Here is an 18,647-nt window from a genome sequence, read left to right as displayed (position 1 = left end):
GGCAAAAAGAAAATCATAGCAAAATGTGCTTTTTAAAATCGTGGTCACTCAAGAAGAAAAGAAAGTAGGTGATTTATCAGCCACTGCAGATGGGAGAGTATATTCATTCTTCCCTTAATAAAGAGAGTTTTCATGAAAGACAAGATAGATAAGTTCCAACACACACACACACTATTAGAAGAAGTTATGTCATAAAACAAATTCAAAAAAGTAAATGGAAAAATTGGGGGATATTGCTTAAAATCAATAAACACACACTAACCCAGACTGCAATAGAAGTGATGCCGGTTAATAAGATCATCACACAGATTGCACCTGGCAAGTGATAAAAGGAAATGGATAGTATTCACATGAGAATATGTAGGTAACAAATCACCACATGGACACTGCTCGACTTAATTTGCAACTGTTAAAATGTAAAATTACCTATTTTAAAAATTTTAAGGCACTACGGCTTACAAATTAAAATCTCAAAAAATGCCCTGAACATTGGTAAGATTCAAATTTGGCAGAACTATCTTAACAAAGGCATATAAGGACCCAACCCTATTCTATAACCTGGGGGTGGAAGGAGCTTTGTTTTAAGAAGAGCAGCCATTTCTTATAGGATAATCTGCCAACCAAAGCTAAGCCCAGAGTCCTTGTTGTTCTTATAAAATGTAAATCAAGAACAAAGTCCTAGTTTATAGCACATACACCCTTATATAGATATACTCAAGCCACTTATTAAAAAAATAACACAAAACAAAATCCCCCAACCCCGAATTCCTCTTTGCAAGAATACTTCTAGAAATCATATTCTGCGTTAATCGTCCCTTCCTCCCCTAACATTCGTGCCCCAACACTCTACTAAGTGGTTTTGCTAAGGGTACCTCCATGTGGCCAAACTCAAAGGACACTTTCCAGTCTGCATCTGACTTAGCTCTCTGAGGCACCTGTCACTACTGACCTCTGCTACCTCTGCAATTCACTAATGCCACCTGCTCTTGTTCTCCCCAACTTGTCTGACTCCTCATGCTTAGCTTTGTCTGAAACTCTACTTCCTCTTCCCAAACCTTCAATCTGGGGTCATAACATAAGGGGTCAGGCAGCTACCTGAAATGAGAGGAGGACACCTGGTCAATGGAGCAAGCTGAGAAGCACTGGCCCTGCTGAAAGGAGGCTGCTGCCCCTCACCTGTGGGCAACAGGGGCTGGACCACCCAGTCTGTCAAGAACACCAACAAATCTTTGTTTTTAATGGGAGCTCACTCATTTTTTTAAAATGTTGGCAGCAGGTGTTTTTACTATTTCAATACTTCAGGCCAAAACAAATCTGTAGCCTGGATACCGTTCATAGACCTCAAGTTCATGTCATCTCCTCACCCTATCCCACGCCCATGGGTTCATTTTTATCCCTCCGCTCTCCTCTGGAGATTTCATCTAACACCACGGTTTCGGCTATGGAGCCCAGATTTGTATTCCCAGCTCTGATCTCCCTCCTATATTCTGAATCCATATAACTACCTATTGGACATGTCCATTTGAATGTCCCACTGACACTTCAAAATAAACATGTCCAAAGCTCCCTTTCACCCTCTATTCTCACCCCACACGCTTACTCGAGATGTTGTTGTTAGTTGCCCTTGAGTCAGTTCCAACTCACAGCAACCTCACGTACAACAGAATGAAAGGCTGCCAGGTCCTAAGCCATCCTTACAATACTTGCTATGTTCGCACCCACGGTTGCAGCCACTGTGTCAGTCCATCTCATTGAGGGTCTTCCTCTTTTTCACTGACTTCTACTCTACCAAGCATGATACCCTTCTCCAGGGACTGGTCCTTTCTTATAATATGTCCAAAGTATGTGAGATGAAGTCTCACCATCCTCACTTCTAAGGAGCATTCTGGCTGTACTACCAACACAGATGGAAGTCCATACTATATTCAACATTCTTCTTCAATACCATAATTCAAATGCATTAATTCTTCTTCAGTCTTCCTCATTCATTGTCCAGCCTTCACATGCATATGAGGTGACTGAAAATATTATGACACTCAGCTTTCAGCCAGGATCCATCTGACATCAGCAATGATATCCCTCGTTCCATGCCCTCTTCTTCAAAGTGTTAAAAAGCAAAGATGTCACTTTGAGGACTAAGGTACACCTGGCACAAGCCATGGTATTTTCAATTTAAAATGTTACTCAGGAGAGATACCTGGAAATCATCCTTGACGCCTACATTTCTGTCACCACACAGGCCCACTGACAATCGGTCACCACCAAGGACTGTCAAATATACATCCCAAATGTCTCTCAAATCCCTCTCCTTTTCCTTTCCCTCCTCCATCTGCTTTAATTCAGACACTTGGTAATTTTCCCAAGTTTACTACAACAGTCTACTAACTCTCCCCCCTGCCTCAGGCCCATCCCCATTTCCTACCCTTGAATTCATCCTTCATGCTAAACTAAAGTTACCTTTTAAAATGCACATTGGATGGTCACACACACGCACGCACGCACGCACACACACACACACCCTCAAGCAGACATAAAATACTGAGGGCTCTAAGATAAACCTAGACCCAGATGCCTGGGTCTGAATCCCAGCTTTTCCACTTCCTAGCTGTGTAACCAAGGAGCCCTGGTGGCACAGTAGTTAAGCTCTAGGCTGCTAAATGGAAAGTTGGCAGTTCAAACCCACCAGCTGCTCTGCAGGAGAAAGATGTGGTAGTCTGCTTCTATAAAGATCACAGCCTTAGAAACTATATGGGGAGGTTCTTTTTCTATAGGGTAGCTATAGGTCAGAATTAACTGAACAGCAATGGGGCTTTTTTTCTTTTCTTTTTTTTTCAGCTGTGTGACCATAAACCAGTACCAAACCAAACCCAGTGCCGTCGAGTCGATTCCGACTCATAGCGACCCTATAGGACTGGCCCATAGAGTTTCCAAGGAGCGCCTGGCGGATTCAAACTGCTGACCTTTTGGTTAGCAGCCGTAGCACTTAACCACTAAGCCACCAGGGTTTCCGTGTGACCTTACGCAAGTCATTTAAGCTCTCTAAGTCTCAGTTTCCTCCTTTATAAAACACAGGTAATAAATATCACATACCACATCTAAAATAAAATAAGATCAGCAACTTTTTCTCTAAAAGCCCAGCTTTGCAGGCTATACTGTCTCTGTCACAAATACTCAACGCCGCCATCTTAGTGCAAAAGCCATCACAGATAATACGTAAACAAATGCGTGTGGCTGTGTTCCAATGAAACTTTGTTTACTAAAAAAAAAAAAAATCATGTACCAAATAGGACAGTTGTGAGGATAAAAAATGAGATCGTATAAATAAAGCCATCTGTGCCTGGTACATAGTAAATGCTCAATAAAATGTTAGCTCTCTTTACCATTATTCCTTGTCCATCAGCATCACCTGCCACAACCCACAATTTCTCACACCTCTAGATCTCTGCACTCGTTTTGTCTGGCTCAGAATGCCTTTCAAGATTCGGCTGTATCATATTTTCCAGAACAAACATCTCATCCCAAACTCCTCCCTACCCCAAAGCCAGACTTGCTTCTACTCATCCACCAGGTCTTACCTCCATCACAGTATTTAACCTACTGACCTACAGCAGAATGCTTTATACTGCTGTCTCCATTGCACTGTGAGCTCTGCAATGGCAGGGCTACTTTTTTTTAAAAAATTTGCATCCCTAATGCCCAGCAGGAAATGAATGAATGACTGAATGATCTTATTTAATGCCCAGATCAAACCAGACTGGCAGGTATTATTATTATCTGCTATTTATGGATGAGGAAATTGAGATTCCAAAGGGTTAAGTACAACAGGGAGGTGGCAAGTCCAGACCAAAGCTCAGGTCACCCAACAAGGCCCCTGGCAGGGAAGCTCCTCCCACACCACTCCTGTTGTTAATGGCTTACTGCCTATCCTTACACACCAGCTCACGTCCTTAAAATAAACTCTTCTTTGGCCTTATCTCCCTAAGCGAATGTGGGAACAGTACAAATGACTTTTTATTACGTCAGGACCTTTCCGTGAAGAGCCATAACATATCTACAAAGGGCATTGTATAGACCACAAGTGGGGGACAGAAGAGTCGCGTGTTTTCTGTGCTTAACTTTTTCAAGTACGCGCATTCAGCCTTCTTTATGACGTCTATTACTAAATAATTTTTCTAGAAAACCCTCATTGAGTATTTACTATGTACCAGGCACTGCTTTAAGCACTTAGTAAATCCTTTAAGCCTCTCAACAGCCCCATGAGGTAGATGCTCTTTTTAATTCCCATTCTGAAGATGAGAAAACTGAGGCCAGAGAGGTTTAATGACTTTCCCAGCTAGTAAGTGGTGGAGCTAAGATTTAAACCCATGGGTAAGAGCACAGCCTCTATAACCAGCGTGCTTTGATTTGAATCCCAGTTCTGCCACTTTCCAGTTATATGACATGGGGAAGTTATTGAAACCTCTCATTGCTTGTTTTCTCATCTGTTTGGATGGATGGATGGACGGAAGGACGGAAGGATGGAAGGACGGATGGACGGATGGACGGATGGATGGATGGAACAGGATAATAATTTAATATAAGATGATAACAGCACCTACCTCAAAGTATTGTTACAAATATTAAATAGATTAATATACACATCACATTTAGAACAGTGTTTGGCACATAATACAGGTACAATATAAATGCATATACAATTATCATTTTTATTAAGTATTACCACTGCCCTGAGTGTTTTTTGAGTAAGAACCAGAATTCTCAGTACACAGAAATTGCCTGCACTTATTTAATGCTATTTTGGCCCACTCCAGATAGACACTGAAGCAGGACCATCTGCGGCTACCCTGGGAAGCCACAAAGCCGGTCTGTAGGGACCTGGTTACCCATGACCCTTTCAGAGCATCCCTCACTCTCTTTCAGCAACAAGGTGTCCTCGCATTCTCTGCCTGCTCCCCTTTCAAAAACAACAGGAAACACTGAGATTCAACTCTGGTGTGAGATGAGGCCCTTGGAAGTTTCCTACATCTTTTTGGGTTATTTGGCTACAAGCAACAGCCATTGGTTGTGGCTAACTCAAATAGGTATAATTTCTTCAGAAGGCTATCTGCATCTCACAGAATCAATGAGAAGGCTGAAGACCCACACCTGGAAACAGGCGGGACTCAAGGCATTTCTGAAAGACCTGGAACCAGAAACAACTCATTAAAGAAGAGGTCTGGAACACACTCCGGAGTTCTCTTCCAACCCTGATTCACTCAATTGACAGAACGTCTCATTGACTGATCTCATACCATGTGACCACCAAATGGCTGTGCTAGGGCAGGACAGGAAGGGGCTGGCAGAAGAAGCCTCCAGGAATATCTTCAGCATTTACCATCCCACTAAGACAACATTACAAACAGGGAGGGACAATTAGCCAAAGGAAACGAGGGGGTACAGGAAGACGAAACAGCTGTGTGGCCAAAAACTCCTCTAAACATCCCCAGGGAATTCTCTATTCTGGACTTAAAAAAAAAAAAATGTAGAAGTCTAAGGAATTTTAGGCATCAAGGAAGAGACTAAACTACCTGGATGAGACAGAGGCCCCTGTCCAGGCCCCCAAATCACACCAGTAGACAAGTCAGTTACATAATCTTGCCTCCATTTCTCACTCTCCACAGAAGGTGACAGTGACTTGTCAAAACTGCTAAATGTGTCAACGTCCTACGTAAAACCTTCAATGGCTCCTCATTACTTTCAGGATAAAGTCCAAATGCCTCAGGATGTCACACAACAACATCGCTGCCTGTATCTCTGGCCTCATCATCCATGTCATACCCTGCCCCAACCCTGTCAAATTATTTACCATCCCCAGCCTTACCACAGCAATCCCTGGGTGGCACAAACGGATTGTGCTCAACTACTAACCTAAAGGTTGGTGGTTCAAACCCACTCAGCGGCTACAAAAGAAAGGCCTGGCATTCTATTTCCCTAAAGATTACAGTCAAGAAAACCCTACAGAGCAGTTCTCTGTAACACATGGGGTAGCCATGAGTCAGAATCAACTCAACAGCAACAGATTTAGTTTGGTTTTAATCTCACAGTACACCCTCACTTCCAAACCTCATAGATGCTGTTCTCTCTGCGTGGAGTGCTCTTTTCCCTTCTTATCCATTTAATTCCAGTTTTGTCTTCAAGAAACCAGCTCAAATGTCACCTTTTCCAGGAAGTTTTCCCTTGATGAGCCCCGGATTCACACACACCTAAAGCTAAATGGGAAACTCCCCTTTGTGCTTGCAGAACCCCATATCTTAGCATTAGCACTTTGCTTATCACACAGAATCTTAGCTGTCTATCTCAGCTCAGGACCAAGGATCACCTCTGACTTCCGCATGTCCCCTGCCAGATACACAGTAGGAAGCAGAAGCTACCTGGTACAAGTAGGAATAAATGAATGTTCCACTCAAGGGTAAAACATAAGGTTTTTCCTGTTGAAAAGAGACTGGAGAAGTCTGCATGGGAGGCACCTTCACAACGTATTGCCTTCCCTGGCGGCTCCAGGACACCATGATGATAGCTGTGACAATTACAGGGTTTCTCTGAACCCAGTCTGAGCACCTAACATGTTACGGCATTTCCAAAGGATTTCAAGGAAGTGTTTATTGCTGCTTCAAGTAACAGAGTGCCTTTTGCCAAATCAGAAATCCTCAGCATGTTTACAACAAAATTCTCAGAGAGCCAAGTGTCTGTTGCTGTGGAAAGCTGCCACCACGACTAATTTACGTGGTGAAAACAAAAGTTTTACCTAACACTTTAAAAGAAATGACAAAATAAAATATGATGGTTTTTGTAGCATATAGGAGTTCCTGAGTGACACAAATGATTAAACACTCAACTACTAACCAAAAGGTTGCCGGTTTGAACCCACCCAGAGGCACCTCAGAAGAGAGGTCTAGCAATCTGTTTCCAAAAGGTCACAGCCTTGAAAACCTTATGAAGCGCCGTTGTACCCTGCAACACATGAGGTCGCCATAAGTTGGAATTGACTCCATGGCAACTGGTTTGTATTTTGGTTTTTGGTTTTTTAATACAGCATATAGTCTGTTACTTGGAAGGTAGGGGAAAAAAAAAAAAAACTGTTTTTATGGTTTATTAAACATTCACATCTGGCTCCAAGAAGCTATCCTGGGAGGATTTTAATTCCTTGCCCAGAAGTATCTGCTATGAGTAATTCTATACTTCATCAATAAGAAAAAAAAAAAGAATAAAATAATGAGATCCCCAGGCAATGCAAGCGGAAAAAGTTTCCAGTTTGACTTACAAAAATTAATTTTTATACCTCTCCTTTCTCCAATCTATTTTCTAGGCACACCCACCTCTCTCAGAGTTTCCAAGTTCTCCAAACAAGGAAGAACTAAGTGGAATGCGGCGGAAGGAAGAGACCGAGATCTGCTGACAAGCGCCCACACCCTCCAGTGAGCACAGCAGTGGCACTTGCCAGCTCAGAACCAGGCTTCAGGGAACAGTGTTAGTTGTTACCTCTGGACCAGCATAGTCTTCCCTCCTGAGATGTTGAAAGAAAGACCTCACTCCACGGTAAACAAGAACACACACTTGAAAACAAAACAACAAACTTCATACACCCTGATGTAAAACATGGGCTTCTTTACTTGATTTTCACAGAGTTTCCATTTCTGCGAGTTTCCTTCTCAAGTTAGTTTAACAAGGGATGTTCAAAATCGTTCCACGCTCAGTCACTTTGGTAGTTTCTGAGGCAGTTCACAATTGGACAATACAAACAGTTTGGGGTGGGAGGGCTGCTGTTGGTTTGTTGCTATAAACTCTGAAAAATAAATATGGTACTTTTTTTGTGCTTTGGCTATGTTATGTCTACTTATGTCAAATCAGCTACACAGTCCATACCAATGACCACTGTCTCCTCTAGGGTGTGTGTCTGTGTCTAGGAGTGTATGGAGCAATATACACCACACAGTCCTTGGTTGCTAGTACTTAAACCATCCAACATTCCACCTCAGTATGATTTAAATCTGCTTTTGTGGACTAGCCTGAAACTTACCCCAATGTCTAATAATGCTTAAATGGGAATAATTTCCAAGTTGCTCGCATTAACTTGTGAGTGAAGAGTTGTAAAACAGAGCTTGCTTATCTGCTCCTAACCCCGCTGATGTGAGTGATAGCGATAAAGGGTGAGTGATAAAAAGCAACTAAAAGCAAACCCATTAGAGTTTAGGGCCACATTACACAACTGTGCGTCCTGTACTCTGTATTTCAAAGCCCCACATAAAAGATGCTCGTCAAGAAGGCAAAGTGTGCGGCAGCTTCCAAAATTTCAGTTTGTAGGAGATAGGAAAAGAAATCTCAGTTCTCATCACCAAAAAGAGGCACCTCACTGACATTCGATTTCCAATAAGATTAAGTCTGCAGATATTGCTTAAACGGCAACATTCGCAGGCATCATATGAGCTTTCATGAGATTCCTATTTTCATATCTCCAGTCAGTCAACTTTATAGGATTTGTGATTTCAAGAGATGTTGAAGTGTTGAGGGAACATCAATAACTTTTCACACGTTAGCAAAAAATAGGTAGGTAGACAGACAGACAGACACTGCCAAACAAGAACACTTTCAAATTATACTTTTAGTCCAGGAAACCAGCTTCACCGAGGAGGCTCAACTCTGAAACGAAGCTTTAGGCTGAATTTTGGCCAGGTAACTTCTAATCGCCAAGGGGAGGAGGGAGGAGGTCTTGAGTCAGTGGCCTTATGATGGGACCACAGTTAGAAAACTGAGATCTTAAAAACCCACAAGAATACCAATGCCCAGATAACACATGATTTATTTAACTCAAAGGCAAGAACGCTGAAATAAACTTGCCAGAACCCAGACTCTTCTCTCGATCCAAAACTTCAAACCACAGTCTTTATCTATGACGTTCTCTCATCTCTTTGACCAATTAAGCTCTTTTCCTCGAGTAAATCACAGAAAATGCTTTTAGGTTTACCTTGGCACAACAATCACGGCTTAGGAAAGCCAAACCAGTCCAGAGAATAATATAAGTAAAAAAAATTTCATCATGTTCAAGTCTAAAGATTTCATCTGTTGGCACTCTTTTATCTTGACACACTAATTATTTGCCAGGATATAAATCAGCATTCCCAAAGTAAGTCTTCCAGGGGCAGCAAACGGCCTAAATGATTTTGGAATAACTTTCAACTCTATGTCCTATTTACACTCTCATCCCCTCTAACTATAAATTGATCACTGGGTACTCTATCCTTCTTTAAGGCCCTACCAGGCCACATATGGTGTTCATTGTTAATGTCTGGACCAGCATGTTTTGCTAAAACATAGGTTCCCAAAAGAAAGGACACTGTTCTGTTGCACTTTTGTACGGATACTCATTGATAAAGAAGAAGAGGCTAATGTGATGAGGAAGACCAGGTAAGGAAGGACTCTATGGAGACACAGAGAGTTGTCTTATAACCATCCTGGGTCTCTCCATCGGGCCTCCCCCCATCTACCTTGGAGGGGCTTGGCATCTTGTCACTAGGCTTATCACTAATGTCTCTCCATTGGAGCCAAATCAAAAGGAACTTACTGGTCATCACCAAAGAGTGAATGCTGAGAATCCCATCACAAATGTTCCCACATACACATTCACAGTGCTTCTAATTCAATTATTACAATGATCCAAATGAACAAATACAAATGAATCTATTGAAGAAGAATACTAGTACAAATGTTACATATTTTTTTAATCATAAAATCATCAGGCTGTGAAAAAAGAAGGAAAAATGACATGCCCAATGTTACCCAACAATTTGGAGACACACCCGGAGCTAGAATGCAAATCTCTCATTTTCTAGATGTTCTGAAACATTAAAATCCTACACACGTGTATGTGTTGATTTACTAAGCAGCTGGACTCAGTTCCTAACCTCCAGCCAAGATCACCTTCTACACAGACAAGCAAACACACAAATTACACACCCACAACCACCGGTCTCTTTTATAACCCAATTACACATAAATGGTCTCCACCTCTTCACCTCCCAGTCACTTTTCAGCCCAGTTTAAGCTGGTTTGAGGTCTCATCTCTCCAAAATGCCTTCCAGCTAGGCTTCCAATTTCCACTCTTGCATGTCTTCAATCTATTCTTTCCTAATCTGGTTTCACCCAATGTATTATTCACAGCCTGTTCAATCTTGCATACATATAAATTGGCTATTGGTACATGACACCCCCTGCTACAAAACATTTATTCCTCCCCATAGCCTTATTACTCTAAGACCCTTAAACCAGTTGCCATTGAGTCTATTCCTCCTCATGGCAATCCCATGCGTATCAGAGTAGAGCTGGGCTCCATGGGATTTTTAACGGCTGTCTTTTTGGAAGTAGATCTCTAACTAAGCCTTTTTTCTGAGACACCTCTGGGTCTCAAGCTGCCAACCTTTCAGTTAGCAGCCGAGCACATTAACCGTTTATACCACCCAGGGACTCCATAAGTTCCTTAACTTAGCCTAAAGGGCAGAGCATGATCTGGACCTTCAAACTCCTCTCAGCCATCCCACCCTTGTCCACCAGTCTTCAGGCACTTTGGTCTTCAGTTCCTCCAAAGCTCAGTGCTCATTCCTGCCTCAGAATCCTCACACTGCTATTTCTCAGCCTGAAATTTGGGATTCTCTTTCTTCCACTCTTCACTTGAACTCCTATCCAGCCCTCAGAATGGAGTGTCCCTTCCTCAGAAAGGTCTTCCCTGAGCCTCCAACCTAAACTAGTGCCTTCCCCCATACTGTTACTCTCTCCAGGGAAGTCCTTCAGAGCACTGACCACTGCTTAAATGTTTGCATTTATTTAACGTCTGCCTCCCCAACCACCCCCCACCCCCATATTTGTTTCCCTTACCACAGTATGCCCAGCATCTAGCACAGCACATATAGAGTACTTAAGTACTGAAATACTTATTGAATGAATAGTTGTGCATGTTTGCGTACGTAGACACAATATGTATAACTACATAAATTAATCATCGAGACCACATCGGTGAGCACCTGGTAGGCATTCACTTGACTCATCTGCAGGTCAGTTAGCAGGATGCCCGATTCACTCAGGGCTTCAGCAAGCCCGCAAAAGCCAGCTGGTATCAACGTCTACTGTTTACCTGTAACATTACTGGCTACAAGCAGATCATAAGCCTTCGTCATCCAACACTTGTACAATTAAAGACAATATTAATAGGGTATCTATTTCGAGAAGCATTCTGTATTTTTTTTTGGAGCCCTGGTGTTGAAGAGATGAAAAGCTCAGCTGCTAACCAAAAGGTCAGCAGTTTGAATCCACCAGCCACTCCTTGGAAACTCTATGGGGCAGTTCTATTCTGTCCTATACAGTCGATATGAGTCAGAACCGACTCGACAGCAATGGATTTGGTTTGATTTGGGTATTCTAAGCAAACCATGGTGCAAGGCTCTACAGGATTCCAAAGAGAATCTCGCTACTGCCCTCTGCACAAAGAAAAATACTACAGCCTAGTCTAGTAACTATTTTTAGCTTATTTAAGAAGCGTTTAAAACTACCATACAACCCAGAAATCCCACTCCTAGGAATATACCCTAGAGATACAAGAGCCTTCATACAAACAGATATATGCACACCCATGTTTATTGCAGCTCTGTTTACAATAGCAAAAAGTTGGAAGCAACCAAGGTGTCCATCAATGGATGAATGGGTAAATAAATTGTGGTATATTCACACAATGGAATACTACGCATCGATAAAGAACAGTGACGAATCTCTGAAACATTTCATAACATGGAGGAACCTGGAAGGCATTATGCTGAGCGAAATGAGTCAGAGGCAAAAGGACAAATATTGTATAAGACCACTATTATAAGATCTTGAGAAATAGTAAACCTGAGAAGAACACATACTTTTGTGGTTACGAGGAGGGGAGGGAGGGAGGGTGGGAGAGGGTTTTTTATTGATTAATCAGTAGATAAGAACTGCTTTAGGTGAAGGGAAAGACAACACTCAATACATGGAAGGTCAGCTCAATTGGACTGGACCAAAAGCAAAGAAGTTTCCGGGATAAAATGAATGCTTCAAAGCTCAGCGGAGCAAGCGCGGGGGTCTGGGGAACATGGTTTGCGGGGACTTCTAAGTCAATTGGCAAAATAATTCTATTATGAAATCATTCTGCATCCCACTTTGAAATGTGGCGTCTGGGGTCTTAAATGCTAACAAGCGGCCATCTAAGATGCAGCAATTGGTCTCAACCCACCTGGAGCAAAGGAAAATGAAGAACACCAAGGCCACACGACAACTAAGAGCCCAAGAGACAGAAAGGGCCACATGAACCAGAGACCTACATCATCCTGAGACCAGAAGAACTAGTTGGTGCCCGGCCACAATCGATGACTGCCCTGACAGGGAGCACAGCAGAGGACCCCTGAGGGAGCAGGAGATCAGTGGGATGCAGACCCCAAATTCTCATAAAAAGACCAAACTTAATGGTCTGACTGAGACTGGAGGAATCCCGGCAGCCATGCTCCCCAGACCTTCTGTTGACACAGGACAGGAACCATCCCCGAAGACAACTCATCAGAAATGAAAGGGACTGGTCAGCGGGTGGGAGAGAGACGCTGATGAAGAGTGAGCTAATTATATCAGGTGGACACTTGAGATTGTGTTGGCAACTCTTGTCTGGAGGGGGGATGGGAGGATAGAGAGAAAGGGGAGCAGGCAAAATTGTCAAGAAAGGAGAGACTGAAAGGGCTGACTCAAGAGGGGGAGAGTAAGTGGGAGTAGGGAGTGAAATGTATGTAAACTTATATGTGACAGACTGATTGGATTTGTAAACGTTCACTTGAAGCTTAATAAAAGTTATTAAAAAAAAAAAAAAAAAGCGTTTAAGGAGCCTGGGTGGTATAAGCAGTTTGCTATCAGCTACTAACCAAAAGGTTGGCAGTTCGAACTACCTGGCAGCTCCATGCAAGAAAGGCCTGGCCATCTGCTTTCATAAGGATTACAGCAAGAAAATCCTGTGTAGTACTGTCCTACTCTGTAGCACGTGGGTCGTTTTGAGTTGAAATCGACTCAATGGCAATGAATTTGGTTTGGAAAAAGTGTTTACTTTTATAAGGTGTAGCTGTGCGTATACAGCAATTTCAAAAGGTGACCTAGAGAAATGATAAAGGGATAAAGGGACGAAAATTCTTCTAAATTAGCTTCTACATTTCATTGTACATTCTAAGTTGTCACTGTGTTCATCAAAATTTGGATTTCTCTCCAGGCTTCACATGCCATACTTCTGGTTCCAGAATACATTTAAAAAAAAAAAAAAAAAATGACTCTTCCTTCCCCTGTCCACCAAAGGAACACTAAGCCACCCTGGATAGCCAAGACCAGCAAGCAAAAAGCAGCTTCAGGGTAAAATTCAAAACTCAGCCGCCTCTAAGGACTTTTTCACATCTCACTGGCCTCCTTTTCTGCCCAACCTAACACCAGAGAGAAGTGAGGCAGAAAAATGCTGGACTTGGAGTCAGAAGACATCTGGCTTTGGTTAAGTCTGACACTGACTTTGCCTTATTTTCTACATCTGCAGTATGGGCTTCCTAGCCTCTGCCCTGCCTTACTCAGTTGAAATGAGGACTGAAATGAAATAACCCCTGTGAAAGTTTCTGCAAACCATAACAGGCTGTACAAATGTGACACTATCATTGTGATTTTTATCAGGACTTAAATATTTAGTGAAAGAGACTTGGTGGTGCAGTGGTTAAAGTGTTCAGCTGCTAACCGAAAGGTCAGTAGTTCCAATGCACCAACCGTATCACAGGAGAAAGATGTGACAGTCTGCTCCTGTAAAGATTCCAGCCTCGGAAATCCTACGGGGCAGTTCTACTCTGTCCTACAGTGTCGCTATGAGTTGGAATCAACTTGACAGCAACGGGTTTGGGCTTTTTTAAATTTGTGTTATTTTAAATGTTTTCATTGTTGTTAAATTCCACTGAGTCAATTCTGACTCACAGCAACCCTATTACAACAGAATGAAACATTGCCTCATCCTGCACCATCCTCATGATTGTTTCTACGTTTGAGGCCATTACTGCAGCCACCGTGTCAATCTATCTCATCGAGGGTCTTCCTCTTTTTCAGTGACCCTCTGCTTTACCAGGCATGGTGTCCTTCTCCAAGGACTGGTCTCTCCTGATAAGATGTCCAAATATGTGAGATGAAGTCTCACCATCCTCACTTCTAAGAAGCATTCTGGCTATACTTCTTCCAACACAGATTTGTTCATTCTTCTGACAAATCATGTTATATTCAATATTCTCCACCAACACTATAATTCAAATGCATCAATTCTTCTTTGGTCTTTAAATATTTAGTATCTTTTATTGTCCTGTTTTGTGCTTATTGACTTGAGTCTCCAGTTCCACTGTAAGTTCAAGCTCATAGACCAGGTCTTGGATTCTGCCTACCCTCGGTGCCAGCAGTACAGGGCACATGACACTCACACAATAAACACCTATGGGTTGGATACTGGTTAACTTATTTGACAGATTTCACTCAGAGTGCAAAGTGTTCTATGATTTTTCTCTGGGTTTCTCATACTGGTATTAAACACATTTTCTGGAAATAGCCACAATGCTTGCTTAACCCATGATCTTCATGGTCTGTCTTCATTTTTCCCACCCAGCTGGGCAGAACTCCATTGGAAAGCAGACTATTTTGGTAAAGGCAAAAAGAACGTTTTTCTAGCACAGTCTTCAAAGCTTTTTTTAAGGCCAAGGACATGTTGCTCAAAAGTCACTTGGTAATCACAAGCCACCTCTACCGTTACCATTTAACAAACTCGGTCTGAGATCCTACTAAGTGTAAGGCTATAGGAATAAACAAGGAGGACAGAATCTTCCAGTGGCTCTGAAGTAGGATGGCCAGGAAAAGCTCCTGGCTTCACATTTCCCCAGCTGTGTGACCTTGCACAGGTGTCTCAGTTTGTCTCTTTTTCCTCATCTAAAATGGGCTAATAAAACCCATCCCTACAGTTGTCCTGAGGATGAAATGAATTAATATCAATGAATAGTTTTTAGCGCGGTGCCTAGCCCAGGGTAACAATACAGTACTAGAGATCTATAGCCTTATACCACCACCCTTCTGTCAGTTTGTTGTAGTCTAGTGGCTTGTATATTGTTATGATGCTGGAAACTATGCCACCAGTATTTCAAAGGCCAGCAGGGTCACCCATGATGGAAGAGTTTCAGCGGAGTTTCCAGACTAAAACAGACTACGAAGAAAGGCCTGGTGATCTACTTCTAAAAATCAGTCAATGAAAACCCTATCGACCACAACGGAAAACTGTCCAGTATAGTGCTGAAAGAGGTTGAAGGGCACTCAAAATACACAGTGGCCACAACAATGGACTTGAGCACATCAGTGATCATGGAGATGGTGCAGGACTGGGCAGCATTTCATTCTATGGTACATGGGGTTGCCATGAGTCAGAGCCTACTCAACAGCATCTAATGATAACAACAACAATATTCTTGTAGCTAAAGAGACTGACGCCCAGAAAAGCAATGTAATTTATGTTAAGTGAAGGAGTCATAAAGAGGTAGAATCACAGTTGGAATCCGTCTTCCCACGTCCTAGTCTGTTCTCTATGATGTCTCCTTGTGGGTGTTTTGTGCTCTACTATCCTGACACCTGGCAAGCAGGAACAACAGACATACACTCCTTCCCCACTGCCTTAACCTTCCCTGGGCAGCTGTCCTTCCCTGCTAGCAAGCAGACCTCCAGCCAGGTGGCCAGCAGGTCAGGGAAGCATCACCCAGCCCCAGCCTCCTGGTCTCCCATCTGACTCAGGATATAACTAGGGAAGCCCCATCTATCACTGGCTCTGCAACAATAATACTGTCAAGGACACAAGCCACACTTCCTCACGGGGTTGTTGTGAGGATTAAATGAGATAATGCCCTGCAGAATATCTGACATATAGTAGGCGCCAGTATTATCTACTTAAATTAAGAAGAAAAAGGTAAAGGAGGTGAAGGAAAATCTTGGGGTACCTGCTCTCTTGAAACTAACACTATTCTGGTATCCAGGACCCAAATGCCAAATACACCTCAGGCTGGGATCTGTGATAGAACAAAGGGACATACCCACTGCACCCACTAAAGCCTATGAAAGATTACAGTGAATGGCAAAATTCATTCAAGACAGAGGAGGTACCTGGAGTCCCTATTCTTCCCCTTCTTTCTTAAATGCACACACACATACACACACACACACACACAAAACAAACACAAATCTCCTTAAAACAGTCACAACACACTTTGTATTAACAAACCTTAAGTACTTCAATGTCACCTTCTGTTCCCTGTGCCAATATTGCCAATTCCTAGTTCTGAAACGACAAACAGTATCAGACCAGAAGAAGGAAGGAATCTAGTGAGCAAAAACGAAGGAAAGGACTAGACTGGGAACTGACACCATGTCATCTTCTACTGCCTATCCACAGGGCAGAGCCCAGGACCTGGCTACAGTGTAGGGTTGTAAATGCATTCTGAATGAATCAATGCCCTCAAGGAGTTTACAACCCAGGCAAAAAGGGGGACCTACACTTGATATCAAATTTATCAGAGAAGCAACTCTGCCCCCTTCCAGCTGGAGATGTGTGGGGAGATGTGCCTGGGCATGTGCCCTTACCGAGGGGACAGGTGCTCAGGAAAATGCCTGCTTCCTGTTTACCTGGGCAGGTACTGGCAAGTAGTCTAAAAAGGGGGACAACCAGGAGTAATTTATACAGTTCTATGCAAATAGTTATGCAAATCATTTAAGCAAATAATGTAAAGAGACGGGTAAGGTTTCGGATCTGGTTTTCTCCACCTGCCTCACTCTCTTTAGAGAATAATGTGAAAGAACCAGAGAGGCAGGAACCTTCTCTCTCCACCGGCACACCCGCCCGATGTCAAACCCAAGCCCCCACCCAGGTCATCCTGGCGGGCGGGAGGGGTTCCTTGTTGTTCTCTGCCCCAGCCGCGGGCCGCCCGAATTAGGCTTGGAGCTGTGCGCTCGGCTTCCCCGGCCGAGGAAGACACCGAGCACTCAAAAGGAGCTTCTTTCCCAAAAGGGACAGAGCACGCGGCGGGGGGGGGGGGGGGGGGGAGGGCAGGAAAAGCCCCGCAATGCGAAAGGCGCTCAGCCCAGCTCGCCGCGGCCCCTGCCGGCAAGTCTGGCTGGCTTGCCAGCCTCGTCACCCCAAGAGGTCCGGCAGCCACCCAGCCCGTCGCCGGAAAGAGAAGTTCCCGACCCCGGAGCAGATATCCCCACCACTACCCCTGATCCAAACACGGAGAGTCCGCGGACGACTGGACACCCGCCCGTCAAGCCCCAAGCCGCCCCCATCCAGAGCGCACTGGCAGCCCCTGGGCGCAGCGCTGCACCAAGGTAAAGGCCCTAGGTGCGCTCCTCCTTGCGACTGTCGCGGAGCTCCTTGAACCGCTGCGGGCAAAGGGGAGGGGAGGAATGCCAGGGAAGAAGGCGGAGCTGGCGGCCCGGGAAGCACTTACATTCGCCAGGAAAGCACCTCCTCTCGAGGAAGGGAAGGAAGGGCTTCCCGGCCAAGGAAACGCCCCGGGGATGCCCCTACGCGAGATTCCGCCTTTCCCTCCAGTTCAAGGATTCTCCCTCCTCTTGTCGTTCCTCCATCCTACCCTAACCCCCAAACCTCGGCCCTGAGAGCTGACTTCCACGCGGCTTTTACAGAGACCCAGACACCGTCTCGGCTGCCCTCAGCTCCAGCAACAGGCGGAGCCTCAGGGCTCCAGCGACGGCGGGCTCAAGGGACCTGAGGAAGGGGAGTGCCGCGAGACTGGTGCCCAGTAGGATGCCAAGTCCCCCTGCAGACGTAGACCTGCGAGGTGGTGCACCCGTGACCTGGGTCACGCAGGAAACTGGGGTAGCAAAAGGCGGGAGAAGATGCGGTAAAGTTGCGGGGTCTCACAGACAAGCGGCCAGAGCGCGCGGGGAAGTGGAGACAGAAGCAGGTACCTGCAGGAGTCCGGGCGCGTCTGGCTCCCTCCGCTCTGCGACGCCGCCGGCCCGCGCTGCAGGGATCAGGCCTCGCCGCGCGGCCCCGCGTCCGGCGCGGCGGCGGCGAGGAGAACGGGCGGCCGGCCGTGCGTCTGTCTATCCGTCCCAGCCGGCGGAGCTTGGCGGGAGCGCGGCTCCCCGGAGCGGCGAGGCGGGGCGAGGCGGGGCGGGGCCGGCCACTCGGCCGCCACCCAATTGGTCTCCGCTGCGCTCGTCGCCTGGCGTCGGGCCCGCAGCCCCGGGAGCCCAGGGCTGAGGGCGAGGCTCTCGGGAGCCGGGAGTTACCGGTTGCCCGGCTCAGACCGACCGACAGGAGGACGGATGGACGGACGGAGGGGCGGCACTGAGGGGAGCGCGTCCCCGCCGAGGCCCACGTGCAGAGTCACCCCCAGAGCGGCCGGCCCTGTCGGGGTGGGAGCTGGAGCGCGCCCCGCGCCTCCCACCTGCGCACCCTCCGGGACTGGGAGCGCCGCGACCCCGCCGAAGGCGGGCGGCCTCCTCCGTGGCCCCGGAGGATCGTCAGTCCCATCTCTAAAGTCGCGGCGCAAGCGACA

General features: G+C 45.2%; 1 protein-coding gene across 5 annotated transcripts in view; it reads right to left on the bottom strand.

The window, feature by feature from the left end:
• KCNS3 (potassium voltage-gated channel modifier subfamily S member 3) overlaps positions 1-18,229 on the bottom strand; it is a 112,849-nt gene extending 94,620 nt beyond the window's left edge. For 4 of the 5 annotated variants that reach the window (XM_049903894.1, XM_049903892.1, XM_049903887.1 and 1 more), the window contains exon 1: positions 18,052-18,229. The gene's annotated coding sequence lies outside the window, so the exon portion shown is untranslated. Of the gene's footprint in view, positions 1-16,348; positions 17,090-18,051 lie in introns of those variants that run through there. The other variant, XM_049903888.1, reaches the window with a different exon arrangement.
• Between the last annotated feature and the right edge of the window lie 418 nt (positions 18,230-18,647).

The sequence above is a fragment of the Elephas maximus genome, chromosome 12, assembly GCF_024166365.1.
Source record: "Elephas maximus indicus isolate mEleMax1 chromosome 12, mEleMax1 primary haplotype, whole genome shotgun sequence".
Classification (NCBI taxonomy): domain Eukaryota; kingdom Metazoa; phylum Chordata; class Mammalia; order Proboscidea; family Elephantidae; genus Elephas; species Elephas maximus.
Note: the sequence above shows the minus strand (reverse complement) of the source record. Positions and strands in the feature narration are given on the sequence as shown.